This window comes from Theropithecus gelada, chromosome 8, assembly GCF_003255815.1.
Source record: "Theropithecus gelada isolate Dixy chromosome 8, Tgel_1.0, whole genome shotgun sequence".
In the NCBI taxonomy this organism is placed as follows: Eukaryota; Metazoa; Chordata; class Mammalia; order Primates; family Cercopithecidae; genus Theropithecus; species Theropithecus gelada.
Window position 1 is genome coordinate 112,658,537 of NC_037676.1, and position 27,010 is coordinate 112,685,546.

A 27,010-nucleotide genomic window follows, 5' to 3' on the forward strand; every position below is an offset into this window, starting at 1 on the left:
TCCACTTTCCCACTACTCTCTTTAAAGGGAGTATTGAGGTATTTGCCCATGAACTTAAAGTGACCCAAACCCTATGCCCTAATATGTATGGTTAGTTGCTGTGATCTCTTCTCTCTCTCCAGCTTCACTTTGGGACATCTATGTGTGTGGCCTTTAGGTATGCTGGTTACCCCTCAGGGTCAGTAAGTACTATAAACTCATGCTTTTACCTTGTAGATAAGGCTGCCCTGAAGGGACCCATGCAAGTGGATCTTCTTGCATGTTTTCCTTCAGAGCAGCCTTGCCCACAAATGTACCCTTTCTCTGGGCCTCTGGTGGCTTCAGTACTAACCACCTAAGTTGATGAGGGAACTCTCAAAGAGTTTCATTCGAAACACTAATATTACTTCAGTGTCACTTCTTTAGAGAGGATTTCCCTGAGCAAGAAATGTGAATATTTTCTCCAGTCTGTCTACTTCATCAGTCTGTGTTTATTTTACTATTTTCAACAGCATTAATATTATTGAAAAGTTCCTTATCGCTATGGTTGCTAGTATAATGTCCATTCATCTCCTTCTTGACACCTGCACTATCAGTTACTCTCTGAACACAAGATCCAGATTTGCTACAACTTAGGTCATCTCCTTAACAACTAAATCTTTAGGGCTAGCACAGTACCAAGAACATAATAAATATTAAATAAACTGAATATGCAAATCTGTATATTAATTAAATTAAACAATATTTGCTACTTAAGTAAATATTTAATATCTGTAGAGACAAATCAAGACAAATCACAAAGATTGAGACTGGGATATATTTGCTTACCATGATCTAATGTTCTAGAATTGACTTCTACAATTAATTATGTGTTTTATTATGTCATAGCTCTTAATAAAAGAAATGTTATGCTTTCTAATGTCTGAACTAAATCTCTCAGACATCAAGTTATTGTTGGGCTGGCTATTCATAGTAGGAATGGAGAAATGTAGAAATTCGCCATTCTAGAAGATCGTGGAAATCGGTGGAAAGGAAATTTTAGTTTTGGAGTCAGAAACATATGGGTTTATTTTGTGCTTAGTAGGTAGATTTATTATTCTTTAACTAAATAAGATTAACCACAATTCTCTAAGCATTGATTCTTTGCATTTGTGAAACATATCCATATATAATTAACATACACAAATGCTATCATGAAAACATATATATAATTCTACAGGACCCCAGTCGTGTACAAATCACTCTGGCCTGATGAAATTAGGAAGACTTCGAAGAGTAGAATAGTTTTGAGCTGGATCTTGAACTTTGAATACAAATTTAACAGAAGTTTGACAAAAATGACAACGCGAGGAAAAGGTACAACATGCAAGAACAATGTAGCATAAAAACATGAAAGCTTGTTCTAAGTACACAGATGTATCCCTTGTAACTGGAGCATGAGTTTTATATGGTTAGAAACTATAGTAACATAACTTGTCATTTCCAGATTTTAGATTTACTAATGTAAAGTTCTTAATATTAAACATATGGATACTTTCTCAGTCATCATAATTTGCCCTTAGACAGTTGGGTAAAGCACTGCTTATTTCAGATGTGTTTCACTAATAGAAATGACAGAAACTACTTACTGTCCCAAAATATTCAGAATTATTTAATATTATTTCTTTAATAATGCAATGCCCAAATTTTAGCTGAGCACATTATTACCTAGTTATCCCACTACATTGCCTCAAAATTTTCGAAGCTAGATGTGGTCATGTGGTTACGTTCTGGCCAATACAATATTGCCGGATAAGTAAAATGTGTTACCTCTGGATGTGCCCTTAAAAACGTCATTTATTGGCCCATTTTCTCCTTCTGCAGGGCTAGAGTGTGAACATCATGGTTGGCAGTGAAGTAAACATCTTAGAATTTACAGTAGAAGTTACATGCTTCAAGATTATAGAGTGAAAAGATAAAGTTAGCCTGGATCACTGGTCCACCTAATGAACCTAATAGAAAAATCAAATTCTATCTTGTTTAAACTATGGATCTTTTCTTTTTTAGCTACAGCAGCTTAGACTGTATAATAACCAATATACAAGAAACCGTTAAAAAAAACCACAATGAAAGTAGAGATATATTAAATTGGACTTTTCTTCCTGCCCCAAAATTGACCATGATGATCCAAAGTTAGAGGTGGGAAGATAATAAATACCCTTATCTTACGAAGGAGGCTACCTAAGAATTAAGAGTTACAAACTTCTGCTACAGTTTATCAAGAGCTTAATAAACTGGCACTACTATTACCATGTACCACTGTTCTAATAAATCTTATCAAACTGTAAATAAAATTGAGAAGTGGAAAGAAAGCCAACATTTGTAAGCATTGTTTGTGCTAAATATTTTTCTGCCCTATTATATAATGATCTTTTCTGAAAGTAAGAGAAGATAGACTCCAAAAAATATATTATAGGGTTCAAATGAGTCTACAATAAAAAGGAACTAGTATTTTGTTCTCTGATGGAGTTTGCATAAGCAGCAGACCTGTTTATCTGCCTTTAATCTATCTGAGCTGTGATACGGATCAGTAAACCAGTTATTCACATACGCATATCATACAAAGGAGCACTCTACCCTAAAAATATGTCGGATTAATTGTCAAGTTCCTTAGCTATTTGAGATCCACCAAAATCACAAATTCAGAAAGTAGATGCAATGCATTTTAAAGTTGTTGTAAAATCTGAAAATTGGTTTAGTCTACTTACTTTTCTACATATTGAAATAAATCACAATTTGTATGTGTTAAGTGGCATAAAATTACACTGATGGAGTTCAAATATCTGTAATGCTTTGTTACTTTCTATAGAAATGAAGACTAATTTACAGTAAAATTATTATAAAATGTTTGATAAGCAAAGTCAATTTAAAGTGCTACTATTTTATAGGAAAATATGAAGCTAGCATCTTAATTTTGGAGTAAATTAACAATCTTTGCTTTCTAGGCATCTTGAATTCTCTTGCAGAAGATATCATTTCAGATAGAGAAATAAAAAGATGTTAAAATGTTTGCCTTTATAAAATGAGTAAATTTTCTTGATTAATTTATTTGATAATTTATTTAATAACAACAAACAAATTATCTTAAACTTATTATGTGTTCAAAATATTCCAAAAATTCCTAAGGTTTTAAATATCTTTTTCAAAGTTCATAATAACCAAAATCTAAGCATCTACAATGAAAACTTATTATTAGGTTAATAATAATAAGTATATGTTTGAGAAAATAAAAGCTTTAAATGCTCCAGAGAATAAATATAAGTGGCTGAAAAACATTAATTAAAATGGTTTACTTGTTTATGTAACATACATAAAAGATATTTTACTTTTTAATATATCACTTAACTTATTACATTTCAGATTTGAGCCAAGAGAAAAGCTAGGGTTTTCTTTGTCCTCAATTAATTTTAGTAAATAAGTGAATAGTTATTTAAACAACAACAAAAAAATATTATTTATGCAATTATTGGCATATACTGGTACACGTCCTTAGTTCCAGAGTCATGTGAGTTCGAGAATGTTATGTTTGAAAAGATAATAGGAAGCTTCTGAAAAATCGCTTTAATAATATCTTTTCCATGTATTTGCACATAAGTGTATCAGAGCCTGTGGCCTACCAAAGGGTCAGTAATGGCATGTTTTAACAGAAACAATGATGATATATGAAGATTGGCATTGGAGCGTAATATGAATAAACTTTGTCTGTACAGATGCAAATTGGAATATCAAAGAAATAAGGTTTAAAGTCTCGCCAAACTGTATCTTTAATGCTCAGCAAATGTTAGTCATATTAACAAAGAATGCAGTAACTTCTCAACCTCAGTAATTATGAATCAATTATTTTAATAAATTGCCTCTCCCCTCTCTCTTTCTCAATCTGTCTTTCTCTCTTTCTCTCTCTTTCTCTCCTCTGTCTGTCTCTCTCTCTCTCACATACTCTCTCTCTCTCAGTGGTTCTGTCTGTCTGGAGAACCCTGAGTAATACAATTATCTTATGTGTATATGAATTTGTTCTAATCCAAAGAAACACCAGATCTATTTGAAACAAAACCATCTGGTCTAACAACCACAATACCAGCTGGTTCAAACAAGAAGCCCATTATCTTACTTGAAAATATTTGCAGTTTTTTGTTTGTTTGGTTAGTTTTGTTATTTTTCAATTATCTTCTTTAACAACAGCCTTTAGGAGTTTCTCTCAGAATTAAACTTGACTAGAACCCAAGGAAAGAATGAGAAGTTTTGATCTTTCTTCTTCCTTTATTTTTCCATTCTTACTCAGAACTACACATATTTTCTATGCACCAAGAGTGAGAAAAACATACAATAAATTACATGAGTCTTACTTTGATGACCACAAATCAATTCACATTTTCTGACATGTACCTTATATTCTGGTTTCATAATAAATAGAAAAAATGAGTCAATGACATTTACTTAAAATCTTCAGTAGCGGCCGGGCGCGGTGGCTCAAGCCTGTAATCCCAGCACTTTGGGAGGCCGAGGCGGGTGGATCACGAGGTCAGGAGATCGAGACTATCCTGGCTAACATGGTGAAACCCCGTCTCTACTAAAAATACAAAAAACTAGCCGGGCGTGGTGGCGGGCGCCTGTAGTCTCAGCTACTTGGGAGGCTGAGGCGGGAGAATGGCGTGAACCCGGGAGGCGGAGCTTGCAGTGAGCCGAGATCACGCCACTGCACTCCAGCCTGGGAGACACAGCGAGACTCCGTCTCAAAAAAAAAAAAAAAATCTTCAGTAGCTAAAGTAAGACATTGAATGACAGAAACAACTTAAATCATTGGATGTTTAAACAATTACTATATTCAAATAGTATTATATGGACACTAATTAGTTGCAATTCACTACTGTATTAATTTATCTTGTTGCTCCTATTATTGCAGGCACAAGCGTGGATGTTCCATAACTTGAATTTATTTGCCTAAGATCTAAAGTGATAGCTATGACTAGTTTCCATTTATCAGCTCTCATTTTCATTATATTTGAATTTCAGATAAATTTGATTCAAGATCAGTAGCCCATAGCAATTTTACTGAGATGAAGGAGGGTAAAAATAGAAAGATGAAAAATTGAACTGACAAGGCTGTGTGGAAGGTTAGTGATGTACAGTCACTAAACCCTCTATCTATTGGATTTCATAAACAGCTCACAGAAGAGGTGTAAAATAGAAGACAAGCAACATTCACTCATTGGATTATTATTTAACATGCCCTTTACAGTGCAATATTTAAATACCTACATTAAATCATCTCACTTAAGAATTTTTTTTAGTATATACAAAACAAACTTGTATTGAGGAAGACATTCAATACAAATGTACACCATTCCTAAACCTAGGTCATAAATTAAAAGCTGAATCTGGAAAGGACAATAATTTGAATTTGTAAAATATCAGCACCAGGAAAACATATTAGAGAGTTGTGTATGTGCAATTAATTTCAATTAAACTTAAAGTTTAAATTGAAAGTAAAGATATATAAAAAATTAGGAAACAAATGAATATAATTTAATAATGTATTAATTCATTCACTCAAGCAATATTTAATGAGTGCCTACAACACAACAAACATTGGCAGAGATTTTTACTCAGTGGCGAACAAAAGCGACACTACCCTTCCCACATTGAGCTTGAATTCCAGTGAGAGTCATAGAAAATAAACTATCACCTTTGCCTAAGCAGGGTAAGTGTAGAGGAGATTATGAGGCGCTAGAAGAGCAAGGTTTGGCTACCTACCCATTATTTGGGTGGTAGGAAGAGGGTTAAGGACATTGCCTGACGACAGCAACTTCCAAACTGAGATTTGTATACCAGTAAATATTAACCAAACTAAATGAGAGGATCAAGTGTTTCAGGAAGAGGGAGCCAGATCATGAGCACCTTATAAGTTACATTTATTACTTTTGTACTTTAATTAAAAGACACATCAATTGAAGTATTTAAAGCTCAAGAAGACGTGGGAATATTTTATTAAAATTGTGTAGCCTACAGTGTAGAAAAGAAATAAGAGGTAGTCTACCTTGATGGCAACAGGATGTGTTGAGAAGCTGTGAACGTTTTGAAAGGTGATAGTTATCTGAACTTGGATAAGCAAGGGTAGAGAAAAGTGAACAAATTTAAATGATAAGTAGGCTTTAGAATTGGCAATACATCATGATTTAGTAGATATGTGTAGGACTGAGTGGCCATAAAGGAGGGTAGGATGGAGTAGAATATGCCCCAGCTTTTCTAGCTAAATCCCCTATAAAGATAGTCTTACTGTCTTTAATGGTTCTTGAGTTATTGAGACAAAGTAGATTGAGAAAAGGGAAATAATGAATTGCTTTTTCTGCATTTTTAAGTGAGCCTGCTGTGTAGATGTTCTCTGTGGGGCTAGATTATGTGAGTTTAACAATCCAGTGCTATCATTTATTGTGAATTTTGAGTGTGTTATTTAACTTTCCAAGATCAAGTACAGATATCAATAGAAACAAAAGTACAGTGTTACTGTGATTGTTCAAAGAAAAACTAGAATGAAACATTCAGATTAGGGCCAGGTACATAATAAGCACTCAATAATTTTATATTCTATCATTATTAGATATATATGAAATATGCAAGTAGGCATCCCAGAAATGAGACTGGTGATACAGATTTTATATGAACAGTGTTTTGGCTTGAAGATACAGATTCAGGAATTATCAGAACACAGTTGTTATTTGAATGACAAAATAACAGCACTTCTAGAAGCACGAAATATATAGAGACAAAAGAGAAATGGACCTTTGTTGGAAGATTAAAAATATTATAAGAACATCAATGAAGAAATCTGTCAAAATGGATATGCTTCAAAAACAAAATCCTACATTTGACAAATGAGAATGGGCTTGAGAAAAATCAAGGAGTCGAGGTAGATTTCAAGATGTTGTACAACCTGGTAAATGACAGTGCTATTTCTAAGGTTGGAGGAAAGATGAGGTTTGAGGTGGGAAAAAATCGTCATCACCAGTAAAGGTCTATATAAAAGAGGATTTGATCACTTTTAGTTTTAAAAATAGAGAAAAGAAATAGGATATAACTAAGAAAAATATGAATGAGTGAGGAAGAATTAGGAAAACGCAGAGAACATGTCACTGGAGCCAAAGGAAGAAGGAGTAAGAGTTACTGAGTAACAAATGATGTTGAAGATGAAGACATTGGCAGAGGCCACCAGCAGCAGAGGGAACCAGGTAGGACCAGAGTCAAGCCAAGGTGGCTTAATCTCAGGTTCACAGTTCCCAGAAGGAATGTGTATATGTGTGATACAAAATGATAAAATACAATTCTGCTGGTTAAAATCAAAGCCTTTTTAAAATAAGACAAACACTAAAACACACGGTGTAATGAAGCCTAGCATAATGTTTTCTGAACAGTCTTGCTCTTGATCAAAAAGCATAATGAGTATGATCTGTGGCAAACTCTCTGGGTCATATATTCTTATTCATGTAAGAAGGTTATTCTCTTCAAATCTCAACTTCCTTATCTATAAAATAAACCATACTCCATTATGTCAAAATTTGAGGGATTTTTTGTATTAAAGAAAATCTGGTTCTAAACCATAAAATACATCAGATATCCTGATTACAACAGATTAATGAGTATTGCACAGTATGTATACCGATTTATCAACTGATTATCATTTAAAATATATGTGTTTGAATGCACCTAAAACCTAAACACCAACAACTAAAAAACATGTTCTCAGTTACGGTGTAACCACTTTTTGGAAAGCACTTTCGGCCAGGTGTGGTAGCTCACGCCTGTCCCAGCACTTTGGGAGGCCGAGACTGGCGGATCACCGGAGGTCAGGAGTTTGAGACCAGCCTGACCAACATGGTGAAAGCCTGTCTCTACTAACAATACAAAATTAGCTGGGCGTGGTGGCGCATGCCTGAATCCCAGCTACTTGGGAGGCTGAGGCAGAAGAATCTCCTGAAGCCAGGAGGTGGAGGTTGCAGTGAGCTGAGATTGCACCATTGCACTCCAGCCTGGGCAACAAGAGTGAAACTCCGTCTCAAAACAAAACAAAACAAAACAAAACAAGACAAAACAAGCACTTTTTTTTTCCTACATTAGTCAACGCTTAGATTCTTAGTCACCAGTTTTTGACAGACTAAACAAGATAAGCTAAGAGTCATGACCTGAGCTGGTATCACGAAACATATTTGAAAAGCATTTTCCACTGAAGACCATGCATTTTTATTTCTTCTGATGAGTTTTTACCCTTGAATTAGAAAGTTGATCATTTTACTGTGATGCTTTGACAATTTATTACTACTATTACTTCTATTTTCATCATCTTTTTGTACTTTTCAGACTTAGAAACATGAACATTGTATGTTTCTGCTGTTACATGAAATATTGTCAACTAAGATTTTAGTCTTATTTATCTTTGTTTTGTTAATCAGTCATAGGCCAATTTTCTGCTAAATTGATTTCTGTCTGTCTCTTTCTATAACACAGTATTGTTGATCATGCAGTTTTCTCAATTAGACATGCTGTGCCTCTCTATCCCACTGCGTTTCACCTCACTTGTACACACTTAAAATTTTAGAGATAATTATTAATCAAAACACAGTGATTTTGCTTTCAGTAGCAAACAAGAAATGAGACCAGGTTGCTATGATTTTTCTTCAACTAGAGTTGAAGGAAATGGTCAGACCATTCTTCTTTATTAACACTAGTGTATATACCATAACTATAATATATTGTATACTTAGTGACCACAGCTACTTCCTTTATGAAGTAAAAGATACTCATTATTCAGATACCATAACTTTGTTAAATGTTTTCTTTTCATGTATGTTTATGTTGAAAACACTTATGATATATGAGAGTAAATCTAAGAAAGTAGTTTATAAAACATATTTTATCTTACTAAATTCTGAATATGGTATGTTTCTATTCTATAGCTATTGCATTATAAGATTATGACATTAAAGTCAAACAAAGACAACTGGGATCTAATTAAACCAGAGAGCATCTGCACAGCAAAAGAAAATACCAACAGAGCATATAGACAACCTACAGAATGGAAGAAAGAAGATACTTGCAAACTATGCATCTGACAAAGGCCTAATATCCAGAATCTATAGGAAACTTGAACAAATCAACAAGCAAAAACCAAACAACCTTATTAATAAAGTGTGCAAAACTTTTCAAAAGAGAATATTAAAGTAGCCAAGAAACATATAAAAAATGCTCAGCACCAGTAGTCATCAGAAAAATGCAAATCAAAACCACAGTGAGATACTATCTCATACCAGTCAGAATGGCTATTACTAAATAGTCAAAAAACAGCAGATGCTAGTGAGGCTGCAGAGAAAAGGGAATGCTTAAACACTGTTGTTTGGAATGCAAATTACTCCAGCCACTGTGGAAAATAGTCTGGAGATTTTCCAAAAAAAATTAAAACAGAACTACCATTTGACCGAGCAATCCCATTACTGTAGATATATCCAAAAGAAAATATGTTATTCTACCAAAAAGACATGCACTCATATGGTCATTGCTACACTATTCACAATAGTAGGCATATGGAATCACTCCAGGTACCCATCAACAGTAGATTGGATAAAGGAACTGTGATACATACATACCATGGGATACTATGAAGCCATCAAAAAGAATAAACCAATTATCCTCTGCAGCACGATGAATGGAGCTGTAGGCCATTATCCTAAGTAAATTAACACAGGAAGAGAAAAATCAAATACTTCATAGTCTTTCTTGTAAATGAGAGCTAGGCATTGAACAAACATATGCGTGTACATGAATAGAGAAACAATAGAGACTACTACAGGGTGAAGGGAGAGGGTAGGTTAAAAAACTACCCCTTAGGTAATATGCTAACTATCTTGGTGATGGGATTTGTACTGCAAACCTCAGCATCATGCAATATTCCCATGCAGCAAATCTGCACATATACTTTCCATATTTAAAATATAAGTTGAACTTTTTTACAAAAATGTAAAATAAATGGAAATATAATAAGCAATTTCAGTGGATTGACACAAAGTAATAGAATGTTGGACTTTATTCTGTTCCAAAAATGCATTTAGTATGTTCTTCATGATAATGAAAACATAATTGAAGGAGATCTGTTAATTATAAGATGCTTTAAGGAAGTAAATCAATAATATAGTAACATACTTGGATATTTACTCAAATCAATCAACTATTTAAAACTATGAGAAAATTAGAAAATTTTAAATTGGACTGTGTAGTTGATGGTATTATTAGATTGCTCTCATCTACAGATAGGTAGTAAACATTAGGGCTCTCCTATTAAAAAGATGCCTTTCTTAAGAAATACATCTTTGATTATTTTGGGATGTATGTACAAAAAATCTGAGTTTTCCCAAAAATAATTCTCTATGAGTGATATAACTGTGGATACAAATGAAATAAAACAGTCACTTGTTGATATTTACTTGTTGAAGCTGCTGATGCATTCACAGCCTTTATTATACTTTTCTTCTTTTTACTATATTTTTGAAAATTTCCATTGTAGTTGCTTTCACATTCTTTCCTTAAATCTATAATTTTATTTTTGAAATGTTTTCCAATGTCAGGTGAGGAAGAAGAGAACCATATTGACACCAGCATATAAGGGTAATTATTTTCCCAGTATAATTTAATCAATGAAACAGAAATAATAACTATCAGATGAATGTGTTGTAAAAGTAATGTATTAGAAATTAAAATATTAGATTGTTATAATTGTGATCAGAATGATTGTGCACTTGTGACACATGATAGATCCACAAAAATATTATTGGAATTAACTACATACTTTAGGAAACAGATACATTATAAACAATCAATCAGAAGGAAAAAGATTTGCTATTTATTGATAATATTATTGTAAATACTAGTATTTGTGATGTTAATTTTCAATAAATTAAAATAAACAAAAAAGATAAGAATACAAATTGACATAATCCCAGAATCCAGAAATATTTATTCCTAATATTTTGATTAATGTATTTTCACATTTTTCAACTTTTCCATACTTTTACAATTTTGTTGCATAATCACAATAATATACATGTATGCCTACTTTTAATGGTTAAAATTATAAAGTAAGTTATAAAATAAATATTTGCTTATGCCAGTTTTATTAGTTTGAATTCTATGTGCCACAATATTTCACAGAGCCTTTTTTAGATATTGATAATATTGTGTATGCATAATATGTTCCTTTTGACCAAATATATAATTATTTTAAAACACTTGAAAATTTAGTCATTAATTTTCATTGCAATAGTCAATTTGATAAAAATGTCAAATCTCTTGGAAAATAATGTGATATTATTATACTGAAAATTTGGTCATGCTATTGTCAAGAAAAATATTTAAGATGAGACTATCTAGTTGAATAAAACTATATTTAAATTCAGACCTGTAAATCCCAGTGCTTTGGGAGGTATAGACAAGAGGATCCCTTGAAGCCGGGAGTCTGAGGCCAGCCTGGGCAACACAGCAAAATCCTGTCTGTTATTTATTTATTTTTTTTAATTAGCCAACTGTTGTGGCACATGCCTGTAGTCCCAGGTATTTGGGAGGCTGAGGTAGGAGGACTGCTTGACACCAGGAGTTTGAGGTAGCAGTAAGCTATGATAGCACCACTGCACTTCAGCCTGGGAGAGAGAAAAGGAGTTTATTAAACTACTTAAATACTTAGAGACCCTGTCTCTAAAGAAAAAAAAAGTAGATTAATTAAGCCTATTTGTCTATCATTTAATAATTCAATATTTTTATGACATCTTATTTGTGGACTTTTTTCCCAGTAACATATTATTTAGAGTTAATTGATTTAACAGATGCAAAAAAAAAAAAAAAGATTATTGAAGAAAAATTAGTTTTTCGTAACATCAAAAACAAATTCTTGTATCATTTTCTCATACGATTTGGTGAAAATTAATTATTGAACATGAGATAAAAACCAACTCTAGCACAGTTTAAATTAGTCAATTCTAAATTCTACCTCTAGCCTGCTGGATATTAACCTGTCTGTGATACAGGTACTTCCATAGGAATGTGATTTTCATTTTATCTGCCTTCTGCCTACAGTGGAATTGTACACTAACCTTCCCTTATTCTCATATCATAGTGATAATATTGTTCCAGATAGGTTTGGGTTACATAATGTGGTGGCTAATTTTATGTGCCAACTTGACTAGGTCACAGAGTACACAGATATTTGGTCAAATATTATTCTGGGTTTTTCTGTTGGAGTGTTTGTTTTTGGATAAGATTAACATTTAAATGAATATACTGAGTAAAGCAGATTGCCCCCTTAATATCAGTGAGTCTCATTCGATCAGTTGGAGGCCTAAATAGTAGAGAAAGGCCAATTCTTGCCTCCCACCAGCCAAGTAAAAGAGAACTCTTCTTGCTTGATGGACTTTGAACTGGAACACTTGTTTTTTTTCACACTAGAACTGAAACACTGGCTATTCCTGGGTCTCCAGGCTGCCAGTCTTTGGACTAGAATGGCACCATCAATTCTCCAGGTTGCTGACTTATCCTGAAGGTCTTGGGACTTGCCTGCCTTTATGATTACATGGGCTAAGTCCTTATAGTTTATCAATCAATTATCTATCTATCCATCTATCCATCTATGTATTTATTTACAAAGCAATATACAAATTGAAATTTACTGCTCAAATTCTGCGTGTATTCTGAAAAAAGGTGAATGCAATAAAGAAACTGTAACAGCGTGTGGCTTACCCAGAGTGAGACATAGTCAGATATATTTGTTTTTTATAAAAATTAAATCAGATAATCAGAAACCCATATGTATGTACTCCATAGATTATTAATATGAATTCTTCTAATCATTTACATATTCATGTTAAAATACTTTGTATTGATTACTGCATTACTCAGCTTCTGTTAAGTAATTTAAATGATCATCTCCAAAAATCAGACACATACAGCATTAGGCATTTATTTCTTGTTCTTGGGTCTCCCTGTTGGCTTGGGCAGTTTGGCCACATTTCAGCTCCACATGTAGCTGCCAAGAGCATCTTCTTATCAAAGATGTGAAGAGGCCACAGAGGATTCATCCTCTCCCTAAATGTTGTAGATAGGTAGGTGGATAGATGCATAGATAGATAGATAGATAGATAGATAGATAGATAGATAGATAGATAAATAGAGATTATGGTTAAGTAATATATAGTGGTTCCATGTAACTTGTGGCGTGAGGTCTAAAATTAAATATGTGCTGCATTGACATTTGGTAAAATGAGGAGGGGCCCCAAATGACCTAATTGGCAAGATTCCTGCCTGCTCTACTCTTGCAGATAAGGACACCTAGCCAAAGAAACCTCCTTATCTCAGAGAACAGGTACACTTTCTGCTTATCTCTGACTGGTGGGTTTCAGTTTCCTGTCAGCATTCACAATTATGCAAACAACACAAGGACTTCCCCACAAGGAAATCAAAAGTCACTCTACTCTAGATTCTACAAAGCCTGCATCCCACAGTACCTGGTTGGTCATTCCATTCCCAAGTGCAACTGCCAAATATGGTATGGGTTGTCCTCCTCCACTGGACTGTGAGTGTAAGTGACTAATGAACTGCTGTCCATTTCATCTGTCCAGTGTTAAGAGTCATGTGTTCAACCATCTTCATAATCCTAAGGCAGGAATTCCTCCTGTATTAATGGGGTTAATAGGACACAATAAAAATATAACATGAAAAATAGATTGGTAAAAGCATGAATTGAAATGCTTAGGCATTGAGGGCCTTTTCTAGATTTTATTCTGACAGTGCACATGTTGCAGCATATTCATAAACAATATTAACATGAGGCAAGTAACAGAGAGAAACAGATCTGAAGGTTTGTAATTTCAGTTATTGCATTTTAAAATAATAGTATACCTCAACATTTCTTCTCATCATTCCCCCTTAAATTCTCCCACCTGCCCTAGTTCTCTTACCTAGGGAATAAGTCCATACTTTTAATTGTAATAAAATTATTAAAAGCTGATAATATTTCTAAAGTGTACTTAAATAATGATTTGGAGCCAGTTTATTCAAAAATCACATTTTTACTAACTTAACCATAGATTTGGAAAGCATGCAATTTTTTACCATTTGGCAAAAAAATCTGTCTTCATTAATTTTGACATTAATAATGAGTTTTTATGAGTTGTAAGCTAGAAAAATTATGAACCATTTGAGGCTCTATTGTGTGTATATATATATTTTTTAACCTAGTAACTCAAATGGTATTTAATGTGTTATAATGCACATAGAATTTATCTAGAGCTGGTATAAACAGCAAGGTACAAATATGATTTATCATGTTTCCATATCATTTTAAATATTTTTTGGCTATCATGAATATTTATAAATAAGTGAAAAGATTATTATTATTTGCAACTCTGTACAAGTTTCACTGTTGAAAAGCTGAGACTGTATAAACCTGTCTAAAAGCTGTACTATTCCAAAATCTTGTAGATGCAGTTATTTTATTTTAAAAAGTACATATATTGAGTTATCCTGAACTTCAGACTTCTTTATCAGTATTATCATCTAGAATTCTATTAGTGTTTCCATTTTGGTCTAAAGCATCATTATCTCTTCCCAGTATTGTTTCAGTAGCCTCCTAAACTGATCTCACTACATCTCCTCTATACTCCCTAGAAACTTTTCTTCATCCTGCTGCTATATTAATTTCCTTTTGAATGTGCACTCTTTTTGGCACTCTTCTAATCAAAATTATCCAATAATTTCCTATCTCAGAGAGAAAAGCAAAGTGTATATATAAATGGTTTTCAAATTTGGCTCTACATTCAGTCACCAGGGCTTGTTAAATTTGTTATGACTAAACCTTAGCCCAGATCAACTGAATCAGAATTTGTGGAGTTGCTAACCAAGTAATGGTACTTTCGTAGTGATCTTAATGGGCAACTGGGGCTGATAACCACTCACAATTTTGTTCTAGCTCCTACTTCTCTATAACTTTATCTAGCACATTCTTTCTTGCTAACTCTACTGCAGTCACATGGCCTGGTGGATTGTCCTCAAACTGCTACTGCCATTAGATAAAGAAGGATCTCCTTTTCTGAGCTGGGTATTTTAAGTGGTTCTAGTCGGCCTTCCTATAGCAATACTCTTCCCCTAAATGGGAGTCTGTGGAGACAGAGAATGTACCAATGCACATACCCATTCTAGTATATGCTACAAACACCTGGAATCCCATAATTCCCTATGAAAAAGATTCTAATCCCACCTCCAGGGCCTTCACAAGTCTCTTCCCTGGACCATATTCACAAGTGTGGTGGCCCAAAGAGTCGCCAAAGGCTGTGTTCATTCGGAAGTAAATAAGAGTTTGGATATGGAAGATAAATTCCCACAAACACATGTGACCCTTTGTGGTGTGATACAAAAGCCCAGGGTGGAAAAAGAAAGGAGGTGAATATCAGTCTGCTGTCCCACTTTGAGGGCTTGCCCTTCCCACAATGGTATATGCTCCTGTGTGGAATTTCAGAGTCCCAAATGCCAGGTCATTATAAAGGTTTAATTGTCAAATACAGATTATAGTGATTTCTTAACTTGATTTATCTTTTTAAAATATTTAAATATATGGTTTATAAACCTCCATTTGTACTTTGGTCCATGACTCTACAAATGTTAAGAATGGGCGATCTCGAACACGTGAAGCATGATCTTGTATTGAGGACTTTGCGCTTTTGTTCCCTCTGCTGGGAAGTCTACCTCCCAGAGTTCTTCATGGCATTGTATCCCACTTTAAATCTCTGTTTAAATATTATTTTGTCTATGAGGTCTTTTCTAACACTCTTGTTTTGAATGATAATTATCCTCCTCTCCAAATTCTAACATGTTCCATTCTCTAAAGTTTGCAGTATAGTTCTCCAAAAGCTTATCATTGTTGTGTCCTCTGGTGAAAGTATTATCCCATGGAAACAAACACCTGTGTTTTGCAGAGCCTCAAATTCTAGGAATTTGAGAAAGAAAAGCAAAATGTCACGAGTGAATACAAGAGGTAATAGAAATAGAGGTAATAGAAATGACTCTCATTTTCACCCTTTGATTTCTAGACAGTGAATTTTGAATAGGAGAACATAAAAACTATATGGTGGTTTCTGATATGAAGCATATACCATATTATGAAGGACATTATTTCAGTCTGCAAGGTGTTTGCTGCCCAGCTGGTACCATAACTGAGTAGTCAGAAACAGCTAACCCATCATGCTCTCAGGCTACCTGCTTCAGTGTAGTGAGGGAAATGGTAAGACTAGTTATGTCAACAAGTATGAGCTCATTGCCTAACTTTGTTTGTTACAAAATAAGTTCCCTGTTCAAAAGGAATGATGTGAAGAATACTCAGGAGGTCATTAAAGTATTTGATAAGTCCATAGATGATGAGTTTAACTAAAGCATTTTGGATAAGGAAGTTAAATTAATACCAGAGTATCTCTTCTAGAGACAACAAAGCACTGCCCTTTTCACAATGAAAGCTGTTGAACGTAATCAGCATGCCAGTATCCCCCTGGGGAATGGCACAGTATTAGAGCTTGTTATTGATCTCTGCTGTTGGCATGTTGGTCACTCACCCATAGTTAGCCAGATCAAGCTGGCTGTCAAAGCCCCATATTACTAAGCACAGCATAACATCCATCCCTGCTGATATAACCACTAAGTTCCTATGCCCACTGGGCGACAACAGAGATATCTGGGCAGATAGACTGATTTGCATCCACAGAACAGTTCCACTTGTCCATATGGGTTTGAAGATTGCCATCTGCTGAAATGGTTTTTGGTTTTCCTTCATACGGAACACAAATATCATTAGATTTTGTGCCCATTCAGAGGAAGCTTATCTACATAATTCTTCCCAGAATTCCTTGTCACCAGTTTCCCAATTGTGTTCCTTCCATATCCCTGACCATCCAACCAGATAATTTGCCACTTGTCATGAATGACTTCAGATCATTACATCTGGCATTTCTTCTTCTTGGTAAAATGAACAATCAGGTGTACTGCTCAAAATTCTGCCAACTGGAAAGATTTTCCTTTATCATTATTTTAAAAATGATTTTCCAGTATGAAGCTAAAACTTTGTAGTGCTCCACAATCAGGTAGTATCAACATATTATGTAGAATCATTTATAAATGGGCTAGAGTATTGTTTTTGGTCTAATGGACATAAGAAACCATAACAAGTATTGAAAGTGAGGAAGCAATTTAACAGGCATATGAACAATGGACATGTGGACCACTTTCTAAGATGCCTTATTTGAGCCTGCAGGACTTACTTGAACTCAATCTCATATATAACAATTTTGCTTGATGATGAAGTGCTGCTGTGCTCACCTAATTTTATGGTTCGGTCAGTCAGACAACATCCTTTTCATGATGTTCACATTATAAATTTGTTGCTAATTGTCAAGCATTCAGTCTCTACTCAGGCTCTGTAACATGCCCAGATCTTTTTCTTAAAATAAGAATAGTTATCCTTAGAGAGTGGCATAATTTTGTTAAAATCTTTAGAGTTGCATTATGATTATCCGCACATGCCTGCCCAGTGTTCTGTACAGCATACCTGGTTGTCATAGATATGTCAAGAAAAATTGGATCTGCTGAGTCATATGGTCCAAGTGGCAGAGCAGTTTGCAAGCAACCTAGACCTGCTAAAGAGCCTTTTCTTGATTTGAGCCACACTCCAAACTAGTAGCTTCTCAGGTTACTTGATAAAAGTTTTGGATTAGCAAGCCACAGTGAGATATTTGTCACTTAGGAAATCTAAAAATCTCAATAAACATCATGCCTCTCTCTTAATTTAAGGAGGGGACAGATGTGGCAACTTGTCTTCAATTTAGAAATTGTATCTTACATTGTCCCAGGCAGCTAAATCACTACAAAGCATGATGAAAAACAACAACAACAACAACAACAACAACTAACTAAACTAAAAATCCATGTAGTTGGCCTGTAATCAATAAGAATAAATGAAATTCGAACTTGCGTTTTTGTCTTACTGCTTTGAAGCCTCCAACTTTGATAATGTTCATGACCTACAATACAGTTGATGCACTTTACTATGGAATTTCAAAAGCACTTGGCCAAGTACTTGAAGATGCTGAAGACAGAGACTCAGTGGGACCTCCAGGTGCTGCAGATCCAACTACTTCCTCATGCCAACAAGATAATCTGGCAGACTTGTACAATGTGAGCTATCTGAAACCATACCTAACTTTACATCAAGTTTCGGAGTTTAAACATGGGCTGCTGCTGCTTCACTTCCACCTTCTAAATCATGCACAAATTTATTTTGTGGCCAACACTGCACTAGAACCTTAAAGGAAAGGGAATTTCAAATTATGTAATTCTAGTTTAGCTAAATTGATACAAGACAACATCACATTAATTATTTCCATGTTAATTTCCTCTTCCTTTAATAGCCAGAATCTACATAATTATTTTGAAGTCATACTCATGTTTCAAAATTTAACAAGATGTACTATGTCTTTTGCAACTGTAACTCAATTATTGACACCAATCTCTTCTTTCAAGGCAGTTAAGTGATAGTTCACTAGACCTGTAAGTGCACCCAAGGTAACTAAAAGAAAAATTCATACATATAAAAATCAGATTGAATTATTAAATATTTAAAAATTCTGACAAAATATTCAGGAAATATTTTATAATTTAACAAAATACATTGCTTTACACATTTCTTAGTGCATGAACCTCTTAAAAATGAATATATAGTCTATGTCATTTTATCAGTTTACGGAATATATTTCTACATTCTTTCAACACGTCTATTAATTGACTACCAGATTACTAGAACATGGTGCAGAGTTTATAATAGTAATCAAGGTAGGCAAGTCCCAATTGTAAAATAATTAGTATTCTGGAAGATAAAGGGGAGGGGGGATAGGAAAACCAGGTAATAAAAAGTAAAAGTACTATACTAAACCTCAAGTAAAGTTTTATGAGGTAAAGAAAACAGAGTACTGTGGGAGAGAAATATAAGTCTATCTAAAGGAAGTTACTTCTGTTAGATAGAATTTGAACTGGAAAAGCAATGACAAGAAGGTGATCACTGTAGGGAGATCTAAGATAAGAGTGCTCCAGCAAGATACTAAGGAGGCGAGCAAGCTTGGCATGTTGCAGGAGAAAAATAAAAAAGAAAAACAATGGAGTGTCTGGAACATAATGAGAAAGGCATGAGTGTTGCTGGATGAAGTCAGAGAAATAGCTGGACTCAGAATATGTAGCATTTTATAGGCTATGGTAAATAATCAATATATGTTTTCTTACACAGCCTTGAATTTTTGAAGTGTGTAGACCAAATATTTTGCAGAATGCGCCTCTCATTGAGCTTATTTGATGTGTCCTCATGATTAGATTTAGGTTATGCATAGGCATACCAAGGAGGTAATATTGAGTCCTTAGTGAATCATGTCAAGAGTCATGATATCTCCAACTTGCTGTCAGATGGCTCCAAAAACAATCAGTGTAGTGGAGGAGGGAGAGGAGAAAGAAGGTTGGGAGGAGGAGAGAACAACAAGGAGTGATAAAGTGCTGAGGTGGCCGGGCGCGGTGGCTCAAGCCTGTAATCCCAGCACTTTGGGAGGCCGAGATGGGCGGATCACGAGGTCAGGAGATCGAGACCATCCTGGCGAACACAGTGAAACCCCGTCTCTACTAAGAAATACAAAAAATAGCCGGGCGAGATGGCGGGCGCCTGTAGTCCCAGCTACTCGGGAGGCTGAGGCCGGAGAATGGCGTGAACCCGGGAGGCGGAGCTTGCAGTGAGCTGAGATCCGGCCACTGCACTCCAGCCTGGGCTACAGAGCGAGACTCCGTCTCAAAAAAAAAAAAAAAAAAAAAAAAAACAAGGAGTGATAAAACAAATGGATAGAAACATTTAAAAAATTACCATCTGTATACCCTTTGTTTAGGTATGAAAGTTCTTTGTTCTATTCTAACTTTTATGTAATTTTGAAATTATATATAAAAATAAAAATTACCCAAAGTAATAAATAAATAAATATTGATTATCTAAATGTGATATGGAGACAAGTATTTTTAGTATAGGAATGGTATGATACAAATTACATTTTAAAAATACCTTCTCTTTTATGAACAGAACAGATCCTTTAAAAGTGGTCAAGTGTAGAGACAGGGAAATTAATCAGGAGACCATAATGATAGCCAATCCAAGAAGTAATGGTGACTTTAACTGGATTTTATTCCTAAAGATAGAAATAAGTGGCTATAAAATATGTTGGAAGTAGAAAACTAGGGCTTATTAATGAACTGAATTTAGAGTTATGTGAAGTAATAACCAATCAAGAACCTTCTTGGTTTCAATTATGAGCAAGTGTGTAAAATGGGTTGCCATTTACTGCGATTAAAAGCCTGAATTCGGAAAAGTTTTGACAAGGAGTTTAAGGGGATGGAAATTATGAGCTATGTTTTGAAAATGTAAAATGTGACATTAGTATATAATATCCAAGTAAAGATATGGATAATTTGAACAATATAAGTATTTTGTGAGTCCAAAAGAGTCAAATGTCATCAATTTCATATGATTCCATCACCTAATATTATGTGGCTGTGGATATGAATCTGCAGTTCAGAGAAAAGCTCAGATTTAGACAGAGATTTGAGAAGCATTGGAATATTGATGTTATTTAAAGCTGTAAAACTGGATGTGGTCACATAGGAAAAAATGTAAACAAAAAATAACTTTATAGGTGAGCTAACAACAAGATATTTATAAATAAAAATTGAGGCTGAGCACAGTGGCTCCTACTTGTGACTTCCCAAAATTTGGGAAAGCCAGGGTGGGAGGATTGCTTGAAGTCAGGAGTTCAAGACAAGCTTTGGCAACATAGGGAGACCCCTGTCTCTATAAAAAAGAAAAACAAACAAAAAAATGAGTCAGGTAGTCCTAGCTTGTAGGTAGGCTGAGGTGGGAGGATTGCTGGAGTCCAGGAGTTGAAGGCTGCAGTGAGCTATGATTGTTCCACTGCACTTCAGCCTGGGTGATAGAGCGAGACACTATCTTAAGAAGAAAAGAATAGATTAAGAAAACAAGTATAACAAGAAATTTCAGAAAAAGCAGATGAAGTGATTAAAATTATTTGTATTTTCTTCAACAAAATATTAAAATTATTTTTCAGTTTGATCTTTTGGCATTGCTGTGTTTCATTCCCTGTCACATAAATAAATAAATAAATACAATCTTCTGAGTCACTATGAGTCTATAAAGTTGACTCTTGATTTAATAAAGAATCTTAGCAAACCTTTTCAAATTTCACAACCCTAGGACTTACCTAACTGCAATATTCAATGTTTTATATGCTGCTCCAACTTCTACCAACTGTACAATAAACTACTAACAGTTTAAAATAGACTAAAAAAGAAATACACAACCATAATACTTTCTTATGTTTTATTGTGCAATAAATTTGACATAAAGGTTCCAAACCCACATTTACTTGATACATGGTGCAATGTAAACTGATAATTTCCACTTTCTCTTCTCCTTCTCTTCTCTTTTCATCAACAGATTGTTGACTTGTTTATCTTATATTCTGGAGCCCCATCAAGGAGAAGTATATACTTGCTATATACATCAAAGCAGCATTTTTCAAATTGCTACTACTTGGTGGCAAAACCAAAAATGTAACATGAAAATGAAAATAACTTAATAAATGATATAAAATTGCTCCTAGGGTAAATCTGGAGGACCAGGCTGAAAAATTAAGCAAGAACAAGATAACTAACCAGTAGACAACAGGCTACTGAAACAGACTGGCTAGATGCTACTCTGAACATTAATGTTTGTGGAAACAGCCCTGTCATCACTCAGGAATGCCACTCTTGGAAATTTCATCATTTTAACTTAAATAACCTCAAACTTTTCTTGAATAACTTTCACTCTCCCTTAACATTCAATGCCTGAGAAAGAAATATGTGAATTCAAGCTCAACCCAAGTTTATATGTCTATGAGCTATTAGGGTGTGAATGTAGGATGGGGCCCTGCCTGCTTCAAGTTCCACCATCACACTAGGGATTCCTTGACAATTCAAGGGATATTTACACAATGGATAATTAACAAGTAACAAATATCTACTATAACCAAAATTATACATACAATCTTCTTTTATTTAGAAAAAATTTATCCTATATGACATAATACAAATATTTCTTGTACAACTGAAACAAATTTCATTTTCAAGGGAAAATTGCCTAAAATTTCAGTAATTTTTGCATCCAATTCTGTTTGAATTCTGTAGAAAATACTTACTGCTTTTCACAGGAGGAAATTTGTTACAATATAAATATAAGTGCAAACACTAGCAAAGATTTAAAAATGGATACTCTAGTTTATAGCATATAATTTACAAATTACCTCCTCTATCACCCATTTCAAATTCTTCTGGTTTTGAGACAGCAATCTCAACCTGACAGGGTTCTCTACCTAATTCTATGATCCAAACTTATGTTAATAAATATCTGTGACTTTGGTGTTCCTGCCTGTACAGATTACAATAACATTTAGGCCTCTGTGCTGTTGTGCTAGTGGGTGTAGTAGGGGGTCATCTGAATTCTATTCATATTCTTCCCTCCTTTATGTAATATTTATCTATTTGGATGGTGAGGATTGATCATGCCAGCCAATATAAATACCCTGTTTTGACTTTTGATTTAATCATGTGAAAAGCTACTTTGGCCAGAGATAATCTCATCTAAATCAACATGACTCATCTTGGAAGCAGTCTTCAGAACCCAGACTTTCAAATGAGCAAAGCCACGAATCATGGGTGATAACAATAGACCTTTTTCCCAACTGTGTATTTAGGTGTGATTCAACTTCTGTGCTTTGTCTCCAACTGCATTCTGCTTATGGGAGGACATTTTTCGAAGATTGGTTGTTAGTTCAAAACACATTATTTAGTCTTCAGGACAACATCATAACTATTCAAGTTTCAGGCTCATGCGTTGGGGAAGAGAGGGAGATATATTAAGTATTTGGAGCTCATCAAGGTGACTAGCATTATGTAGTCCCTCTGGTTGCTTTGGACAGCAGGTGGAACAGAGGCCCTAGAAATCACTGAGTGGTGACCAAAAGAAAATGCCATAGAATAATGTAAGCTATGCTTATTTTTAAAATGGCTTTTGACTGATTTTTCACCTAGAGCCCTGATGGACTTATTAGAGGACACTTTTAGGAAATTTATTCTAGTTCTCAAATACTAAGTTATATGGACTTATCTTGATCATGTGTGGGGCCGCCTGCCTCTGAGGTAACCTCCATTGGTCTCCACCTCCTAGTATTGATTCCATTGTACAGTCCATTCCCACCTTCTACTAGGGTTGATCGATGTGGCCAATAGAATATGAGAGATTGATGGTATGTTGCTTCTGTGATTGAGTTATAAAATATATTGTGACCTCCATCTTGGTGCCTCTTTTTGTTTTTGTAATTTCGATAGTTATAGGAGTACAAGGGGTTTTGGGTGACATGAATGAATTGTATAGTGGTGAGGCCTGGAGTTTTAGAGTATCCATTACCTGAATAGAGTACATTGTACCTAATAGATGATTTTTCATCCTTCACCCACCTCAAACCCTCCCTCCTTCTGAGTCTCCAATTTCTATTATACCTCTCTGCACATCTTTGTGTATCCATAGCTTAGCTCTCACTTCTAAGTAAGAACATGCAGTATTGCATTTTCCATTTCTGAGTTACTTCACTTAGGATAATGGCCTTCAGTTCCATATTTAAAAAATTCATTATTGTATTCTTGTTTATGAGTATTTTTCCATGTTGTTAATATACCACATTTTCTTTATCCACTCATCGGTTGATGGCCATTTAAGTTGATTCCACATCTTTGCAATTGTGAAATCTGCTGCAATAAACCTATGCATGCAGGTGTCTTTTTAAAATAGTGACTGCTTTTCTTTTGGGTACAAAACCAAAACTAATAAATAGGACCTAATTAAACTGAAAAGATTCTGCACAGCAGAAGAAATATTTAATAAACAGTCTACAGAATTGGGGAAAAAAATGCAAACTTTACATCCAACAAAGATGTATATCTTTATACATCTAATATCTTTATACAAACTAATATCCAGAATCTACAAGGAAGTCAAACAAATCAGCCAGAAAAAAAGTCAAATAATCCCATTAAAAAGTAGGTAAATGACAACAACAGACATTTCTCAAAAGAAGATACAAAAATGGCCAACAAATATTTTTAAAATGCTCAGTATCACTAATCATAAGGGAAATAAAAATTAAAAACCTCAATGAGATACAACCTTACTCCAGTATGGGTATTGGGCATTATTAAAAAATCAAAAACAATAGATGTTGGTGTAGCTGTAGTGAAAAGGGAATGTTTATACACTGTTAGTGGGTATGTGAATTAGTATCTCACTTTTTTAAGTGACTTATCAGGGAGAAGTCAGCTGCAAGGGAGCACAGCTTTATGTTGAGACTCATGTGATAATCAACCGAGACTTTCTGCCACTGACCATACAAGTGAGCTACCTTGGAAGCAGGTCCATCAGTCTCTGTCAACTTTCAGATGACTGAACTTTGACTGACAGCTTTACTAAAATCTTATAAAAGATCCTCAATCAGGATCAGCTATATAAACCACTACTGAATTTCTGATCTTAAAAACTATGTGAGATAATAAATGCTTGTTGTTTTAAGCTGCTATTAATAATGTTTAGAGCAATTTTCACAGTAATAGAAAATTAAGTCTGTTAGGAAGGTTGTCTTAAAAACATTAAAGAGCTATATTAATAACCATTACTAGAAGCCCGTAGTCCTTATGATTTTGGACTATTATCATAGAATCCTTTGGATGTCAGTTTAATATGATATAATTTTTGTACTACTCAATGGAGATAATTAAATATCAAGCCCATTAACTAAAGAAAGTGGGATACATTTTTTTTTTCAACAGAAATTTTGGTATGCCACAGCAAGAAAAAACATTACAGCATAATTAAGATATCTTAGTGTAAACAGATGTTTTAGAAAACACACAGTAGGAAAATGAAAACACAGTGAAACAATTTTTGAAATTAAGATAATTGGTTAAAAAATGGAGCTTCTTGGACAAATAAACAAGTAGTCAATCTTTCATGAGAAACAAGAAGGCTTACTTTGTACTCAACATTGCTGGCATGATTTATTATAAGGAGAATATTTTAGCCCTGTGGAATTATCTTCAATTGTACATCAGCTAGATGAAGAACAGAGGATGAGAATGGCAGAAGGAAGAGTTTCTAGAGAAGAAACTAGAAACGCATTTTTACAGTAGCCTTCTAGAAATAGAAGTGACAGGTTTTTTTTGCTTTGGTTTTGTTTTTTCTCTATTCAGATTATAAGCAATGCCTTGCAAATTTGGAGTTTAGACCTAATCTTGTTCAATAGTCCAGAGTATCAAAGGCTCAGGATCAACTTTATAAATGTAAGATAATTTATATGCAATTACAAAGAATACTTGTTTACAGTTAGAAAGTTAGGAGAACAATGTTTAATTCGAATACTTTCTTGAGGGTTTCAGACTTAACATCAGATAAATACCTTGCACTTTTCTCAGCTCAATTACAACAGGAATGTTATTCTATATTTCTTGTTAAGGACGACCTGCCAGACTGTGAGGCCAACCAACTCCTGCAGATGATTAGGCTCCAATAAATGCATCGACCAAAACTTATTACAGAAGACTTAGATAAATTAACAGCAAAGGTTCCATGAAACAGACCTGGAATGAGTCTTAGAGACAAATGATGGGTCAGAAATGTTAGATAAGGAGGAGGATTTGCAGAGGGCTCCGGGACTAAGTCACCAAGTATTTGACCTGGAAGATGAAGAAGCACATCTCTGCAGAGCTATTCAGCTAAGTATGCAAGGCAATTCCACAAATTTATCTCAAGATGTTCCATAGACCTCAGGGACAAATCTCACTTCGAAAGAACTTTGGAAGACAAGAGAAACCTATTTGAAAAGCAGCATCAGCAGCAGCAGCAGCACCAGGTAGATTCACCAGGACAAATTTCATATCCATCTGAAAGACTGACCACAACAAGTTCAGGAGCATTTGAGAATGATCTAGGTGACATGAGTGAATAAGCCATGTTTCAGGCAGCCGTGACCATGTCTTTAGAAACTGTTGGAAGTAATTTGAAAATAGAAGGAAAAAATATCATTCAAAAATAATTTAGGCTGGGTGTGGTGGCTCACATCTGTAATCCCAACATTTTGGGAGGCCAAGGTGGGAGGATCACTGGAGGCCAGGAGTTTAAGACTAGCCTGGCCAACATGGTGAAACCATATCTCTACTAAAAATACCAAAAAAAAAAAAAAAAAAAAAAATAGCCAGTTGTGGTGGTGCACATGTAGTAATAGCTATTCGGGAGGCTGAGGTATGAGAATTTCTTGAACCCTGAGGCAGAAGTTGCAGTGAGCCGAGATCATGCCTCTGCACTCCACTCTGGGTGACAGAGTGAGACTCTGTCTCAAAAAAATAAAATACAGGTAAATAAATAATTTAAATACTTCTATTTTTCCAATATTATCCCGTGTGATTACAGCATAGGATTCCAACGTTATACTGTAGGATAACAACACAGCTCCATTTTGGTAATGTGTTAAATACATGAGAAAATAAGACTTTTAGATGACTTGCAAACAAAATGATGAGAAAGCAGGAAAATGCATCAGTTGTGGGACTAAATAATGATATTTCAAATATTAGCCAAACAGGCATTCAGCAATTAAAGAAATTTAATATATATATATATATTTAAATTGATCTTCTTTTCCTCACCATGGTTAACTTAGGTACTTAACCAGGCCTTTCATACTCCTACCTAAGTACTGGATTATAACAAGAAGATGGTATAATTCCAATATAATTTTTTAAA

At 34.5% G+C, this 27,010-nt stretch overlaps 1 pseudogene; it reads left to right on the forward strand.

Annotated features, from left to right (window-relative positions):
* The first annotated feature begins 7,199 nt into the window (after positions 1-7,199).
* Positions 7,200-26,303, forward strand: LOC112630196 (annotated as a pseudogene).
* The last annotated feature ends 707 nt before the right edge of the window (positions 26,304-27,010 follow it).